Here is a 17920-nt window from a genome sequence, read left to right on the forward strand (position 1 = left end):
ATTTTTTTTACATCTTATTTATTTTTGAGAGAGCGAGAGAGAGTGAGCACCAGAGGGGGAGAGGCAGAGAGAGAGGGAGACGCAGAATCCGAAGCAGGCTCCAGACTCTGAGCTGTCAGCACAGAGCCCGATGTGGGGCTCGAACCCACGAACCCTGAGATCATGACCCGAGCCAAAGTCGGACGCTCAACTGACTGAGCCACCCAGGCGCCCCTTGCAAACTGCTTTCTTGCAATTAGGCTTTGCCAGGAAAGGCAAGGTCACGCGCTGACCTATTAGCCACACGAGTGATTGAATGACGACAGATCTGATCTTCCTAATGCTGATTAAAAACTTGGCTTCTCAAATAGAGATGGAATTTTATTCCTTCTTTTCTAATCTTACAAGAAACCAGAAGGAGCTAACGGCAGGGGTGAGTGTGGTGAAGATAGACTGGATGGGGGGTGCTCACGCACACGCACTTGACCCCGATGCCCAGCCTTTGGAAAGCCTCTTCCTCAGCTGCTGTCACAAACCAGTGCACATCTAGAGTCCCGACACTCCTCAGTCCAACATCGCTGGAAGGCAGGTGGCTCACTTCTCTGCCCCAGACACAGCAGAGAAAGTGTGATGTTCCGATCCAGGCGCTGAACTAACTTCCCAGCAGTGGAAGAGTCGGGATTTGGGGTCCTGTAAGCCTCAGTTTCCAAATCTGTATAATAGGGATGATAATGGCCTCCCGCAGCGAGTTGCTGTGGAGATCACGTGGTCACTCACATGATAGGGCCTGGGGGAGCCTAGTTCATGCGAGATGCTCAGTGAGAAGAATTCTGTCTTTGGACGTGGACCCAAAAGACCAGAAGGGCCTTTACATCTAGTCCAGGGTTGCTCAAAGCACGGAACTCAGGGTCCTTCTTGGTTGCCTGCTCGAGCATGCTTTTATTTACGTGTTTATGCCTATATTTCCATGCCTATTAGGTTGCTTGCCTATCATTGCTTCAGGCGGTGGTCCTCAACCACAACCACACCTTCCAGTTGCCCGGGGACCTTTAAAATGCTCCAGCCCACAGAGGGGCGTGGCTTTGAGATTTTATACAACATCCTGCGAGCACCATTAGCGGGAACAGCCAGGATGAGAACAACTGGCTTAGGGCAAAGCTGGGTAAAAACTAGAAATAACTCAAAAGTAACATAGCATCAAGGCGCCAAGCTAAGGCTGAAGTCTGGGAAACACGAATCAGCCAATGGTTTGTTTGAAGGCCACGTATTGGGATCATCTGCGGATGGAGGGGTTGGGGGCGGGCAGTGGTGCTTGTGAAGTTTCAGATGCCTTGTCCCCTGCCAGGTCCGTTAAGTCAGAATCGCGAGGTGTGGACCTGGAAGATCCGTGTTCCCGTCAGTCTGCCTGGCCCTGGTTCTCTGGAGGGCATTTGGGAGCTACTCATTTTGTGAAGGTCAAGGCCCCGCTCAGGAGGAAGGGAGGCAGGGCGTGGTCTGCCCGACAGTGGAGAGAAGGGGACGCTGACCAGCCAATGTCAGTTAGTCACACTGCCAACTGTAGGGTTGAGCCTACATTCACTGCAGGCAGCCAGGGGCACCGAGGCTGCGATTCTGGGTGCACTGGGGGGTTCTTTGGGGAAGGAGGGGTGGTGAGGCTTCTCTGAGTATGTCCAACCAGGTCCCTAGGACTTGAAGGAGACAGAGAGTGGTAGGTCCAGGAGGGTCCGTATGGCAGGAGTGTTTCCTGGGTGGTAACTTGCGGGTAAGCTTCGTGTTCAGACGGGTAGCGGGATGGTGAGTCACTCCCTGTCTAGAACCTCCAATATTTGCTGCCCAGAAGGCACAGGTGGATCATCTGGAGAATTCCATACCTACTCATCCTGCCCTTCCTGCAGCCTTCCTGCAGTACTCACTGGGAGACTGTGGAGAGACCCAAGAGGAAGGAAACCCCTGCGTGCTGAGCAACCCCCCCCCCCCCCCCGGCGAGGGTCTACACCAAAGGCCGCAGCCGAGCCACTTAGCCTCAGAGTCTCAGTGTACGCATCTCGAAAATGGGTTCTCACAGGATGGTCGGGGGGTGGGGGGATGGGATGCAAGAGTGTATCTCGGCCCCGGCCCAGGATAGGCTCCTGATAATAACACGTGGTTACCTGTCACAGGACAAACCTGGAGCATCCTGATGTCCACCTTTGCTTCTGCACCGAGCTCTGGCTTGGCCGCAGAGCCCAGCTAGCTCATTTCAGGGACTCTCTCTAATGCCTTTGAAGTGACCCTTTCAGAGGCGCCTGGGTGGCTCAGTCGCCTAAACGTCCAACTTCGGCTCAGGTCACGATCCTGCGCTTCATGGGTTCGAGCCCCGCGTCAGGCTCTGCTGACAGCTCGGAGCCTGGAGCCCGCTTCGAATTCTGTGTCTCCCTCTCTCTGCCCCTCCCCTGCTTGCACTCTGTCGCTCTGTGTCTCAAAAATAAATAAATATTTAAAACATTAAAAAAAAAAAGATGTTTTGTAAACAATGACCCTTTCCGTTCAACTCCGTTCAAGATACTCTGACTTGAGAGCTGTCCAGGAAGTGGTAGCCTCTCGTGGCTGGAAGGAAGCCAGCTGGGGGGGCGAGGTTGAAGCCTGTAAGAGGGACGGGGGGGGGTCCCCTGTTCCTTTGAGCATCCCTGCTCCGAGTCTGGTCCAGTAGAACCCCACCGGGCAGGGATGGTGGCAGCTCTTGACTTTATTCCAGCCTTCCAGCCTGGCGGGGGGACACTTGCCAAGGCTCATTCACAGGCTCTTGTTGAAAACAGCAGAGACAATGCAAATGAACTAGTAACCAGAATGAATAAAAATGTTATTGAATATAGCCACTTACTTATATACTTACAGATGGATGGATGGATGGATGGATGGACGGGGGAGGATGGACTGAGTGTGACAACTTTGAGAACTGCAGACGGGAAGAGCCATGGGGAGTGTGAATGCCTCATTGTCACGGGAGAAGTAGTGGGGAGAGGCCTGAGCCGAGAACCAGGACGCCCAGTGTCGCTGTGACTCATTTACAGTCCAGTTTCCTCCCTGCCCTTCAGTCTTCTCACCAGTACACCGTGCGGGTTGATCCAGCCCACAAAATTCTGGGCAGGGTTCTTTCTGATGATGAATGTGAAGGCATTCTGTAAACTGCACAACTCTCTAAAACTGTGATTTTTTTCCCCCCCAGTTATCACTTAATTCGCATTATATCATTGGTTCCCCACAACAATCTGTGCAACAGGGAGGAGCCTCCCCAAGTCCAGAAGGTCCCGAAGTCACACTCCCACATCGCTATGCGAGCTTTGCTTGATGGGGTCCTTTCTAGGCAGCCCAGCCACATTCCTGTAAAGATACAGGGCAAGTGGGAAAAGCTCCCATGGGAGACAGGAGTCCAGGCACTCGGTGAAATTCAGTCCTCTGTGCCTGCACCCTGTCTCTACTGGAAATGTCTGCTACACCCCTGTCTCCCTCTCCACTTGATGGGTCTTACTCATCACTCATTCATTACTTCTTAGCATATTAGTCCTGTTTTGTCTGTTTTATTTTAATGCCAGCGCCCTCAAATCTTCCCAGAATCAGACGGGTCATAACAACAAATACGTACGTGGAGGGAACCACCAGGGCTTGGGTGGTGTGGGCGGAACGGCATCTTCCAAAAAGACGTGTTGATGTCCTAGCCACCCCATAGCTCAGAATGTGAACCTATTTGGAAATAGGGTCAATCCAGATCTAATTGGTTACATAAAGTCATACTGGAGTAGGGTGGGCGCCTAATCCAATATGGTGGATGTCTTTATAAGGAAAGGAGGCACAGGGAGAGGGCCGAGGGAAGACGCAGAGAGACCGAGGCTGGAGTTATGGCTGCAAGCCAAGGAATGCCAAGAATGGTCAAGGACACCAGACCCTAAGAGAAAGTCACAGAACAGATTCTCCCCTAGAGCCTTCAAGACGGCATGGTCATGCCAACACCTTGATCTCAGCCTTCTAGCGTCTGGAACTGTGAGGAAGTAGGTTTCTATTGTTTTAAACTCCCCCGTTTGTGGAACTTTGTTATGCGGCCTGAGGAAATGAATGCCCTCAGGAACCGAGGGCTCCGATGCCCAGCCGTGCCTCCACTGCACACACTGGCTGTGCATCCTTGGGCAAGTCCCTGGACAGCACATTTCTCGTCTGCAAAGAGAACGAGTTGTGTCGGATCGGTATTTGTCAACTTTGCCATTAATTAGAATTACTTGGGACGCCTATTAAAATTATAGCTGATTATTTTTTTTTTAATGTGTATTTATTTTTGAGAGGGGAGCGCAGGGAGAAGGAGACACAGAATCCAAAGCAGGTTCCAGGCTCTGAGCGGTCAGCACAGAGCCTGATGCGGGGCTCAAACCCACGAACCATCTGATCGTGACCTGAGCCGAAGTCAGACGCTTAACAAACTGAGCCCCCCGGGCGCCCCTAAAATCACGGCTTATTAGTCAGACCCTTCCTCCGGATTTTCGGAATCAGCAGGTCTACGTTTCGAAAATCTATGTTTTTTTTTTTTTTAATTTTTTTTTCAACGTTTATTTATTTTTGGGACAGAGAGAGACAGAGCATGAACGGGGGAGGGGCAGAGAGAGAGGGAGACACAGAATCGGAAACAGGCTCCAGGCTCTGAGCCATCAGCCCAGAGCCCGACGCGGGGCTCGAACTCACGGACCGCGAGATCGCGACCTGGCTGAAGTCGGACGCCTAACCGACTGCGCCACCCAGGCGCCCGAAAATCTATGTTTTTGAGAAACTCTCCAGGTGTTAGCAATGCCTGGTGTCTTGCTGTTGCTGCCCTCTGGTGTTCTAGATTTCTCAAGGGTCAAGCTTTGCCCCTTGACCCCACAGGCTCTAGGGTAAGCCTCCCGTGGATGGTGCGTGTGGAAACCTATGTCCGTGTCCGCGTCTCCAGCACATTGCCGGGGAGATGGCCAGTGTGCCTGGTGGTGGGGGGGGGTTCAGGCACCGATCGAAGGGCAAATCATCTTTCCTGCAAACGTCCTGCTCTGGGAGGTACCATCAAGGACCCCACTTGCTTCTCTGGAAAGATCCGTCATCCTCCTCACCCACTGACTTTCTGCTGGAAACTCCTCTGCTTCACGCGCAGGGAGCTGTCCCTCTGGGCTGCCGGGGAGCGAGTCTCCAGTGCGTGTGTGTGGCTATCGTAACACACGTTGTAAGTATTGTAACTCGTCCGCATGGCTCCACCCCTCCCTGCCCTCACGTCATTGTTCACATGGGTACCTTCCAGGTGAGGCCTTCCAGAACCATCTTTTTAAAATTTGCAATGTCCCCCCCTCACACCCACAGCCCTCCACACCCCCTACTTTCTGTTTTTCCATGGCACCTATCCAAATCCAATAAACTAGACTTGACTTGACTTACATGCGTGGTCTACGATCTGACTGCTTTCCCTAGAACGTAAGCTCACGAGGGCAGGAAGTTTTGTCCGTGCATTCTCATCGCTCCATCCGCCGTGCCTGGAACAGTGCCGGGACCCCGGCATATGCTCCCATCAGTGCCTGCCGAATGAATGACAGAGCCTTCCCCACTGCTGTGTGTCTGTCTCCCTCCTCCGAGTGTGAACCCCTTACAGGAGGGGCTTTATCTGATTCGTTTCTGTACCTCCAGCAATTAACTCAGGACCTGACTCTTAGTACATCCTCGGGAAGCCTTTGTCGAAGAAATGAACGAGGAAATGAACGAACAAATGAGCGCACGAGCAGGGTTTACCTGGCCAAATGCAGCAAAAAAGTGTCCATTTGTGGCCTCCCCTGTGGCTGCTTCTCAGGGTGGAATGAGCCCCCGACATAGCCTCTGGCACATTCACAGCCCCAACAGGTCATGCAGGGCTGTAAAGGTTGAACTAAGTGGTCAAGTCCGGCCAGCCTGGGCACAACAGTGACGTCAGCGGGGGTGTCAGTCCTGCCCCTGCCCCTTCTCCCTTCGCCAGATGGAGCGCGTGACTTCCCCTGACTTTGTGCAAGAAACTGGCCTCTTGGCCCCAGCCCCGTGGAGGGAGAGCCTCTGTTTGCTCAGCTGTCCCCAGCAGCTGCTTCTCAGGGAACAGAGAGACAGAAAGGGGCACCAGCTTCAAGTTCACCGTCCACGCCCTGTGTTTCCTGGCCCAGCTGCACGTGGATGTGCCATTTTGTGTTTTTTTCCCCCGGGCCCCTCGCTCTGGCCCAAGCTTTGGCAGACCCAGGAGAGCCATGGTCCGCCTTGGAAGGCTAAGGTGCTTGTGGGTCTCTCTTCCAAATCCACTGCTGCTTCTCCAGGCTTAGAGTTGTCACAAGCCAGGAGAGGACCGCCTGCCGGCAGGCTGCAGGGTGAATGGGAGAGTCTGGCCGGAGCTCCTGCTGAGCGGGCGAGGTCCTCTCTTGCTGCAGAAGCCGCTGGGGTCCATTTCCTCTCTGTGGTGCAGGGGCATGGGCCCTGCAGACTTCTCCTGAGCAGGGAAGTCTTTGCTGCTTTGGACAGAGGGTGAGCCCGAATGGTCCATGGACGACCTCAGCCTGCGTGCAGCCAGGCCGGGAGAGTAGGGCCGGCAGCTGGGGCTCCAGGGTCAAGGGGATCTCAGAACCCTCATCCATCCGGCTGGGGGGGAAAGGGTCTGTAATCTTACCCTTCGAGGTAAGAGCCAAGGCAGGAGACAGATTCAGAACTCTGCTAAGCACACAATTCAAAGGAACACATGGCTTCTGTTCATTTTTTTTTTCTGTTTAGGCTGCCTTGGAAGTTAGTTCATTGGCTTCATTCATTCTTTCCTTCACAGAAACAAAGCGGCCTGCTCTATTCATTGATCTGTTCATTCCTTTAAGTAGCATATCGGTTTCCTCCCATTCATCCTTCTGCTAATTAATTCATTAGTTAATGAATTCATTGGAAGTATTTATCGAGCACCGTGTTTCAGAATGCATTCTAGGTGGCAGGCACAGCAGTAAACGTGACTGGATGGCTGGGCTAGGGTTTCAGGAGGAAACAGAACCCATCCCAGACGAGTCTAGGGACTTACAAAGGTGTGGGGAGGGGTAAAGGAACAGATGGACAATGGCCGGGCTCTCCATGACGCTGAGGCTCACTCTGGGCGCAAGGGAAGGAGGTGGTGCTGAGAAGGAGGAGGGCCGTCTCCACTTGGGGAGGGTACAAGTGTACAAGTGTCGCCAGAGCTGCTGAACTGGGGGGACTGGGCCGCAGGGGAGATGCCCGACCTCCTTGTCTTCCCACCCTTTGACTTCCTGCCCCCACCTCCCTTGGGCCGATGGCTTCTTGCAAGGGAGTCAGCCGATGCTGTCCCTTAGGGCCGGCGTCCCAGGGCAAGAGCAGGACAGGGAAGGTGGGAACTGGAGCCACGGGGGCAGGAAGGGTGGCCAGCACATGACACGATCCCAGCTCTCTGGGCTACACATTCTAGCCGGAGGATCCAGGTCGAGGAATAGGTAAACACTCATCGGACGGTGACTGGAGCCCTTCAAAAGTAAACCAGCGCAGGATAGATGGGAGATTATGGGGGTGATTAATCACGAGCTTGCATTTTATATCGGGTAGTCAGGGGGTCCTTTCCAAGGGCCCCTGTTGGGGTGCAGACCAGAGCAAAGTGAGCTGTGAGCCCTTTGCAGATCTGGGGGGTTGGGGGTGTGGGGGGGAAGATGTTCCAGGCAGAGGAACAGCAGATACAAAATGTCCTGAGACAAGAGTGTACTAGAGCCAAAGGGATCCAGTTGGCCAGAGTGGAGGGGCAGGGGGAAGAGAGAGGGGGGGACAGCATTAGCACGAGTCATCAGAGTCAGAGGCTATAGCATTTGCTGAGGCCTGAGGACATAATCCTGAGCTGAGAGGGTCGGGAGCCATGGGGAGGGGCATTTTCTGAGCACAGGAGGGAGGAGATCCAACCTACATTATAAGGAGCTCTTGGCTGCTCTGTGGGGAAGTGGGGGGGGGGGGGGGCAGGGGCAGGGGCAGGGAGAGCAGGCTGGAGGGGAGGCCGAGGCAGTGGCTCCTCCCAGGGCTGGCAAGACCGCTCGGACTAGGGCTGAGAAGCAAGAACTGATGGGAGGCGGTCAGATTCTGGATCCAGGAAGAAGGGTGTGGACAGCAGGTCCTCCCGGGAAGGGTGATGCCACTGACCGGCGCGGGAGGACCGTGGAGGAGCTGGTTTGGACAGGGCGGGAGGGAGGGCGGCAGGCTGGGGACCTGGCAAGTCTGAGATAATAATTATTCATGCAGGTGTGGGAGCTCAGCCAGCCCAGGGGGACCGCCCTGGCTCCAGACGCATGACTGTCTCCGAGCACTTGCCGTGCTAGAGACCGACCCGGCCGCTCCACCGGCGTCATTTGGTCACTTAATTCTGAGGTTCCTCTCCGTACCCAAGTGCCCATGTCCTGTGGGCTGGCCAGGAACGTGGCACACCTGGGCTGGGGTAGAACCTGGGCGTCATCAGCAGGCAGGTGGGAGCAGAGCCGCCCAGGCAGCAAGTGCAGAGGGAATGAGCACGGGGAAGGGGAGGAGGCCCCGGAGAAGAATGTGGAAGGCGGCCAGAGACGCGGGAGAGAACCAAGCAGTGGCTCAGCGAGCAGCTCCGACGAGCGTTTCCGGGTCTCAGGAAAATCCAAGCAACCGGTGTCTGGTCCACGGCCTGTCCTTTGACATCTAAGCCACATGCTGAGTCTCCTTGGGGAACGCCAACCCACGGAGACCTGCTCCGGGCCGCCGAAGGCTGTTGCTCTCGTGGGTCAACTCTGCTCGAGCTGAACACCAGCCTGGGAGAAACTCTGAATGAACAGCTAAGTATAAATATTTGCTTGGACTCGCTGCATTTCATAAATGATTAACTTGGACGTGTTAAAAATAGGCACAAGTTTCAGGTGCTGAGTATTATGTCCACATGTTACTGATCTCCACGGAGGGACATGGTGTCCTGGTTATGATTACGGGTAAGGAAGGTGAGCTCAGAGGGGTTGAGTAGTTTGAGGTCACACTGCTGGCTGGTGGCAAGCTGGGTCACTGTGTGGGTGCCAGAGCCCTGTTCCTTCAGCTTCAACCAGACCGGGGAGCCAGGACGAGGGTTTGTATCTTAGAACGTTCCGCTCCCCACCCCCCTGCTTTTTTTTTTCAAAGTACGATATTTTTTTCAAGTTCGATATTTCAAACTTCTTTCACAGTGGTAATTAAACCATGCATGGGTCTGACCATGCTTCTTTTTTTTTTTTTAATGTTTATTTCTTTATTTTTAAATTTTTAATGTTTATTGTTTATTTTTGAGAGAGAGAGAGAGAGAGAGAGAGAGAGCATGCAGGGGAGGGGCAGAGAGAGAGAGAGAGAGAGACAGAATCCGAAGCAGGTTCCAGGCTGTGAGGTGTCAGCACAGAGCCCGACCCTGGGTTCTAATTCACGAACTGTGAGATCATGACCTGAGCTGAAGTCGGACGCTTAACTGACAGAGCCACCCAGACCCCCCTGACCATGCTTCTTCTTAAAGGGCTTGTAACAGTCCAAGGGCTCTGGTAAAACCCAAAGTGATACCAAGCCACCGTGTGATAAGCAGACATAGCCTCTTTAAACTTTGAGCTTGCTTTCTTTCTTTCTTTCTTTCTTTCTTTCTTTCTTTCTTTTTTAAAGTTCTCTGCCCTAATTTCTGACTTTCATAAAAGTAAAGAGCACTCCTGTCAGTTTTCTTCCGGAAGTATTCTCAGTGACAAACGGAACCCTTGTTTGCCTTTAGTTTTGAGTGTAGAAGTTGTATGTTACTTAAAATTAGCTCTAGTCTTCGGTGAAGGCTCAACTCTCCCACTTTTTTATGTATTTAAATTCAAGTGAGTTAGGGGTGCCTGGGTGGCTCAGTCGGTTAAGCGTCCGACTTCAGCTCAGGTCACGATCTCGCGGTCCGTGAGTTTGTGGTCCGTGAGTTCGAGCCCCACGTCGGGCTCTGGGCTGATGGCTCAGAGCCTGGAGCCTGCTTCCGATTCTGTGTCTCCCTCTCTCTCTGCCCCTCCCCCGTTCATGCTCTGTCTCTCTCTGTCTCAAAAATAAATAAACGTTAAAAGAAAAAAAATTCAAGTGAGTTAACAGACGGTGGAGTATTGGTCTCAGGAGTAGAACCCAGTGATTCATCATTTCCATATGACGCCCAGGGCTCATCCCGACAAGTGCCCTCCTTCATGCCCATTAGTACCCATCACCCATTTAGCCCATCCCCCCGCCCACCTCCCCTCCAGCAACCCTCAGTTTGTTCTCTGTTGTTAAGAGTCTCTTATGGTTTGCCTCCCTCTCTGTTTTTATCCTATGTTATTTTTCCTCCCCTTCCCCCGTGGTCATCTGTTTTGTTTCTTAAATTCCACATATGAGTGAAATCCTATGGTATTTGTCTCTCTCTGACTTATTTCCCTGACTCAAATTCTGAGAGCGTCTCTGGTGCTGCATTGGAGTTCACTGACTTTTCTCATCAAGAAGGGTTCATTTGGGGGATCAACTGTCCACATCAGGACCAGCCCAGTCCTGGGGGCTTCCTGGTGGACCTTCCAGATAAGGGAGCCGAGTGTAGGGAGGCCCAGATGCAACCGCTAGAAGGGGCCAAGTGGACAAGGGTGATTGCTGGTCACATACCGGCATGGACTGGGGCAGAAAAGCTGTGTAACAGGTGGCCCCTGGAAGGTTGTGACTGCATCAACGGAGAGACTGTGCATCCGGGTTCTGGAAACACACAGAGAGCGTGGGATGCAGGCAGTGAGAGAACAGCCTGGTTAGGAGGGTCCCTGACCCACAGCTGCTGGACGCTCAGTGCCATCGCCACCAGACGCAGGCTAGAGAACGCTTCGAGTCGCTCCGTGTCCGCCCCGGGGAGCCAGGCTGGCAGGAGCCCCCCGCAGCCAGTCCAGGCTGAGCACTCTTATGGGAGTTTTCTGAGGGCAAGAGAGAGCTCAGCAGGCATTGTGGCTTTTCTGGTCAGTTAGTCACCAAATATGCATTAAGTGCCTACTATGTGCCGAACTCTGTTCCGTGCACTGGGACAACAGCAGTGATAAGAGACAAGGTCCCTACCCCCCCCCCGCCCCCACCACGGGGTTGCATTCTGCAGGAAAGATAAGAGCCCCCAAAACAAATAGACAAAAAGGGTAACTTCAGGTAGTAAGTATGTGGAAGAAAATAAAAGGTAATGGAAGAGAGAAAAAGAGGGAAGGAGGGAGAGAGAGGAGCAGGAGAGGGGAAAGGAGGAAGAGGAGGAAGGGAGGGACGGACAGACAGGCAGGCAGGCAGACTTGGGGTCGGGGTGGGGTTCGATGGGGTATTGGGGTGGTGAGGGTCTGGAGTCGACGGCCAAGAAAGAATTCTTGAGACGTCTTTGGTGCAAGAATGGTGATTTTATGAGAGCACGGGGACAGGGTCCATGGGCAGAAAAGCTACACTGGGTTGTGAACAGTGGCTGGTTACACACTATGGATGGAGTTGGGGAGGTAAAGTCAAAGGGAGGCCCCCAGCAGGACTTTCATGTGCTAAAGAGGACTCAGGAGACACCGGAGGCATTGCTGTGGTCAAGCCAAGGTTGTTTTCCCTCTAGTAAGGCATTAACATTAGGACGGTAGGGTTTCCTGGGGAAAGGATACACTCTCTTTGCCTCAAGTATTTGTCAAGGGGCTGCAGGTTATAAGGAAGTTTAATTTTACCTGCCATTTCCTTCTTGCCTCTGTTCCCCACATCACTGTGGAGGGGAGGGTGATGCCGGGGCTCCAGGAAACCCAATCTGTAGGTTTCTGGAGATTCGGTTATTGATACGATTGCCTTTTCCTTACAATTAACTAAGCTATTTGTAAACGGATGGAGACTCTGTCCTGCGCGACTGGGATCTCTATCAGTTAACCTCTTGCCTTCCCCTTTCCTTTGTTCTTGGGCAGCGGGGGGAGCCTGAGGAATGTCACACACCTCCCACCTGGGGGGAGGGGGGGTTAGCTTGTGCATGGCCCTCAGTTTGCCTTACGTTCCCTCATCAGGGTCGGTTCAGCCAGGGAGGTGAGGGAGAGCATCTCTAAGGAGACGTTTGAGAGAAGACCCCACAGGACAAGAGCCATAAATGGTTTGAGGGTGGACCCCTGGGCAGAAGGAACAGCAGGTCCAAAGGCCCCGAGATGGTGGAATTTGGGTGTTTGGGAGGAAAGGAGAAGCCAGGGTGAGGGGCCTGTGGAGGCGGAGGGACAGAGCGGAGGGAAACGTTGGAGAGGCAGACGTGGGCCTGGTCACCAAGGACCTCATGACCTGTGTAATCCCACAGTCGGTCGGCAGCAGGACCAGAATTGGAACCCAGGTCGGGAGGTGCTCTCGCTGTGTGACATGGGGGAACCAGGAGGGGAGTCTGACTCTGGGCGAAGGGAGCAGCAAGTCAGGACTCGATCTAGGACAGACACCCGGAGGCTCGGGGCAGGGAGGGTCCCTCGGCCTGGGTGTTTGCGGACGAAGTCGCCTTGGCCACCTCTGGATGGAGGGGGTCTGGAATGTGGGGCGAGGAGGGCAGCTGTCTGGAGGCGGTGGCAAGCCGTGTCCCTGGTGTCCCCGGGGAGAGATGCGCCATCTGCCCGGGTGTAACTGAGAGCTGACGTGGCGAGAGATGTCGTGGTTCCAACAGGCACCAGGAGGGAAGTCAGAGGGAGGAGGGAGTCTTGCTCTCTGGCCTAGGAACTGGGATGGGGGCCGCAATAGGGGAGACGGGGAGGCCGGAGCAAAGAGGGCATTTGGACAGGGACGTCGGAAGTTCAGTTTGGGACCTGTTCGGCTTGAGAAGCTTAGCCAAGCATCAGCACTGATGGGGAGGTGGACGCCTGAGTCTAGATCTCGGGGGAGAGGTCCGAGCGAAAGGGGTAGGTCGGGGGAGTTGGCATCGTACAGGTGGTTTGAAGGCTGTGGATGGACGAGTCTGGATGAGTTTGCAGAGCAGAGAGGAGGCCATTGGGCCGAGTCTTGGGACGTTCCGCCATCAGCGGCCTCGCAGGCAAGGAAGAGCGGCCGAGCCAACTAAGGAAGAAGCAGGTGAAGGGAAACCAGGCCAGCGTGTTGGCTGGAAGACAGGACAAGGAAGTTTGTTTGTTTGTTTGTTTGTTTGTTTCTCTCATGTTTATTTATTCTCGAGAGAGACAGAGACAGAGCACGAGTCGGGGAGGGGCAGAGAGAGAGAGGGAGACACAGAATCCGAAGCAGGCTCCAGGTTCCGAGCTGTCAGCACAGAGCCTGACGCGGGGCTCGAACTCATGAACCGTGAGATCATGACCTGATCCAAAGTCAGAAGCTTAACCGACGGAGCCACCCAGGTGCCCCAGGACAAGGAAGTTTCTAGAAGGACCCAGAAGGAAGAGGAGTGGTCACCTTCGCCAAAGCTGCTGGGAGGTTATAGGGAATTGACTAGTGACTTTGGATGGTTGATGTCCTCAATAAGAACAAGTTGGGTGGGGTGGCGGCTCAAAAACCTTCTGCACCAGCGAGAATGGGCAGGGCAAAGGAGAGACCGTGAATTCTCTTTGGGACACTTTAGCTGTGACAAAGAGCAAGGAAATGGGGTGGTAACAGGAGGTCACGGAGTCAAAGGAAGTCTTGTTTTCCACCGAGGTGAACTTCACTTAACCTCAAACGAAGCGTTTTAAAGTGAACAGTTAAGTGGCATCGAGTGCGTTCACAATGTTGTGCAACACCGCCTCCGTCTAGCTCCAAACCATCTTCATCTCCCCAAAAGCAAACCCCTCACCTGTAAAAGAGTGGTTCCCTAGCAACCATGGAGCCGCTTTCAACCTCTGCGGATTTGCCTTTTCTGGACATCCTATTTATTTATTTATTTATTTATTTATTTTAATGTTTATTTATTTTTGAGAGAGAGAGAGCACAAGCAGGTGAGGGGCAGAGAGAGAGAGGGAGACACAGAATCCGAAGCAGGCTCCAGGCTCCGCGCTGTCGGCACAGAGCCCGACGCGGGGCTCGAACTCACGAACCGCGAGATCATGACCTGAGCCGAAGTCGGACGCTCCACCGACTGAGCCACCCAGGGGCCCCCCGACCCCCCGGACATTCCATTTAAGTGGAATCAGAAAACACGTAACTGTTTGTGTCCAGCGTTTTAACCCCAGCATAAGGGTTTCGAGGTTCTTCCATACTGTAAACGTGTGTCAGGACTTCATTCCTTTTTATGTCTGAGTAATAACAATCCATTGTATGGGAGACCCTAACTCTTTATCCATTCATTCACTAATGGGCATTTGGACTGTGTCCACACTACAAACTGCTGTAAGGAGCACTGCTGTGAGCGTTCGTGTTCAAGGTTTATTTGAACACCTGTTTCCAGTTCGCTTGGGTCTGTACCCAGGAGTAGCGTTGCTGGGGCAGAAGGTGATTCTGTGTTTACTCTTGGAGAAACCGCCCGACTGTCTTCCACGGTGGCTAAACCAGTTTACATTCCCACTGGCAATGTAGGAGGGCCCCAGCTTCTCCACATCCTCGTCAACACGTCTTCCTTTCAAGCTCCTTTTTTAAATTGATGGCATGGAGACACCCTTGTGTATGGCCTGAAGCGATCCGACGGAGAAGGAGAGCTTGATGATGGCGAAGGAAAACGGGATAATGGCTGGAAGAAGACCCTTGACAAGAGGGCTGTGCCCACAAGACCCACCATGGCAGAGCCTCCCAAGTGGGAAGTCTTTCTGGATGCTGCATGCCCATGCATGGCCAGGAAGTAAAAAGAGAAGCGTGTCTGACAGCAAGATCCTGAGGCTCGCTCCAATGGGCTTGTTGATTTTGGTGGGGGGTGGGGGGCCTCCCCACAGAGCAGAAGTGAACGGTAACATGGCGGGGAGAGTGGTGCGGAGTGGGTGGTCTTGCTTTAAACGTCAGTCCTCATCCATAAGTCGTGGTGCTTCAGGCAAGTGGGGTGACCTGTGGGACCCCAGTACGCTCGGCCACAGAACGGAGATAACAAAAGCTTAGTGGCTGCTCTCAGGACTAAATGAGGCTTTGCCTAACCAGTGCCTGGCACACAGTAGGTGCTTACTAAATGCGGGTATCGTCCATTGGCTCATCCTTCCAACTCCATTGTGGATTACCCAATGGAAGTAACAGGTTTAACCCTTCTTTGCAGCCTTCTCGGGTTCCAGCACTATGTGGGCCGCATAGTAGGTGCTCCATAAAACACTTGAAAAAGAATAAATAAATAAATAAATAAATAAGAAAGAATAAAAATAGTGATCAAGAAAGAGACTTCCCAAAACAATAGCCATCGTGAATATTCACTGGGTGCTTGCTACATGGCAGGTATTTCCAAGGGGAACATCTCGTTTGGTCTATATGACATGACCTTGAAACAAGTACTCCCTTATCCCCACTTGGCAGACAGGTGACTTGTCCTGTGTGACACGGCTGGGGAGGGGCAGGCTGGGGGTGGAGGTCTGACACGAAATCCCAGGCTTAGTCATCGTATTATACTATCCACCTAGACGCTGCTAAACCAATGGTTGAATAATCCTGGTTCTGAGAATGATTTGCCGCAGCTAAAAACAGGTCAAGAGAGAGGTCAGGTGACTGATTGGGAAAAGGAAGGGTTGGTCACCAAATGGATAATTGTGGAAGCTTTGAAAACTCCAGGGGAGCCATTGCGTTGCCCAGGTGTGTCTGCATTTCCTTGAGCACAGCTGAAATCACCCCGGGCACAGAAATGTCATCTTCCTGATGGGCAGGTTGGGTCGGACACTGGAGGTTGGTTGATAAAGGCACCTGGGGTAGGAGCTTCTTGGGGATCAGGTGGTTTCTTCCCGTTCTCCAGTCCACTGTTTTGTCAACATCAAGGTTGGGAAACTGGGGAAATGGGGTTAGCCATGAGAAGGCTGCCCGGGTGCTCGGAATTGATGCCAAGGGAATCAGAAGGGCTTTTCCAAGTTCCCCGAACGGTGCTACCTCCCAGGGTCCAAGCCACAGAGTCCCTTTTCCGTGGTGGGTAGGACTCCCAGGCGCCATCTTTCTACGATTCACCCCAGAACCGTTCCGCACTCCCCATGCCCTCAGCTCTCTCTGTGAACTGGTCAGGAGGAGGCTCTGATGCCCTTGGCCGAGCTTGGATCTGGCCCCGAGCCGCTCAGCCATGCTCTTGCATTCCTCACTTCTTCTCCTCACACCCCTCTGCTGCTCCAGCCCTCCGTTTATCTCAGAGTCCTGAAGATAGAGTAGGGCTCGCACCTGGGCATCTCTTTCGAGCTACCGGGACAGGTCGGGGGGACGTTGTGGCATTCGTAAACCGCCATCAACAGCAGTGACCGCCGGTGCGGCATTTCGGAGTTGACGGCTCTCCTGTATTTCTCCCGGGGCTGATTATACTCTGACATGGACAGAGTAGCAAGACTAAACTTTTCGTCTTGCCCATTTGGGCTTAGAACCCGATCGACGTGCACCATTCGTGTCCTGCTTTACAGCTGTCGTGTGTCATGTCACTTAACCCTCACCGTGGCCTGGGCAGATCCTGCGCTGGTCATATCCTCGCATTAGCAGGAAGCCATCGGACACGCAAGAAGGTCAGCCCGATACTCAACAGTGGCTGTGCCGGAACACCTCTGCCTTTGACTCTGGTCCAGAACTTGTTGACCCCCTGGCATGTTTTTAATAAGCTGAGCTTGCCATCAATAGTTGGCTGTTAATCATTTATCTCTCGTGGGTGGGGATAGACATTAAGGAGTGTTTATAGTAATAGCTGGATGCCATTTAATCATTAGTGCTGCTTTCTTTCACAATTTCCCAGGCTTATATCTGATTATATGGAGGAGCTGATTTATCTATGAAGCGTATTCTGTTTGTTCTTTAGACCGTAACAGGCAAGGGGGGCTCCAGAAACCAGGTGAGTTATGTTCACAGACATGGACCAGCTTTGGGGAGGATTTCAAGAATTTCTAAGACTCTCGGAGAGCAGCTGGAATAAGGGAATTGAAAAGTCAGGGATTTGAACATCAATTTAGGCGAAGATTAAGTGAGAAAATGCACATGAAGTGCTTAGCGTGGGGTTTGATGAATGCTGCTATAAAATGAAATGGATAATGAGTGATCATGGCTAAGGTAATTATTCCAATGGCTGATAACCCAGTTATCTCCTTCTGCCTTCCTTCCTCTCTGTCTCTCTCCTTCTCTCTCCTCCTCTCTCTCTCTCAAAGCTGCTCTATCTTCCACATTCCTTTTCAGGATGTTGTTTTAGGGTTAGCTTTAGCTCCATGCCAAAGTCAGCAGAGAATTAACCCTGAAAATAAAGAATAAAGCCCTAGCCAAATATTGCTCAATCAAAACGTGGGGGGAATAGGAAGTATGTGGCATTTCCTGTTCAAAGCTGTGAGCAGGTGCTGGTTGGCACCACTGGGCTCGTGTGGCAGGCTGAATAGCAGCACCTGCAGGCATTTCAAGGGAGGTGACCCCCAGCTTTAGGAGAACAAGTCCACCTGGGCCGTCTGCTGACATTCTGCGGTCTACGGATGTCAACAGCACCTTTTCTTTGCCTCTGTCTTTCCAGCCAACCCAGGCTCGCGAGTGAGGATTTGACCAGAAGCTGTCTGGGCTCAGACCCACCCTCTGTGACAGGTTGGGTGGGTAAAGACACTTCCCTAAGGCTTGCTTACTTTATTTCTAACAGGGTTGGCCCTAGCGACAGACACATGGCGACCGCGAAGGTTTTCTTATCGGCAGCGAGGTGATTTTCTAAACATTTAACCCCAGGGACAACCTAGGTAGAGGGCAATCAGATTGCCAGGAACAGAGTCCTGGGGCTCGGTTTTGGTAGACGTTAACTCTGTAGCTGCTGGGTTGTGGCAGGTGGGCACTCTGGGGGCTTGGGATGTGGCTGTTCACCAATGGCTGCGGTCGTTTGACCTTCTAAGAACTGGCATGGCCACACGAGTGGACGCCAGAG

General features: G+C 52.9%; 1 protein-coding gene across 3 annotated transcripts in view; it reads left to right on the plus strand.

Moving 5' to 3' along the window:
- SLC2A9 (solute carrier family 2 member 9) overlaps positions 1–17920 on the plus strand; it is a 262356-nt gene that overhangs the window by 14024 nt on the left and 230412 nt on the right. The window contains exon 1 of one of the 3 annotated variants that reach the window (XM_019829751.3): positions 8216–8800. The exons of 1 other annotated variant lie outside the window; for it this stretch is intronic. The gene's annotated coding sequence lies outside the window, so the exon portion shown is untranslated. Of the gene's footprint in view, positions 1–8215; positions 8801–16708; positions 16865–17920 lie in introns of those variants that run through there. One more of the 3 variants, XM_019829752.3, reaches the window with a different exon arrangement.

This window comes from Felis catus, chromosome B1 (genome assembly GCF_018350175.1).
Source record: "Felis catus isolate Fca126 chromosome B1, F.catus_Fca126_mat1.0, whole genome shotgun sequence".
NCBI classification, from domain to species: domain Eukaryota; kingdom Metazoa; phylum Chordata; class Mammalia; order Carnivora; family Felidae; genus Felis; species Felis catus.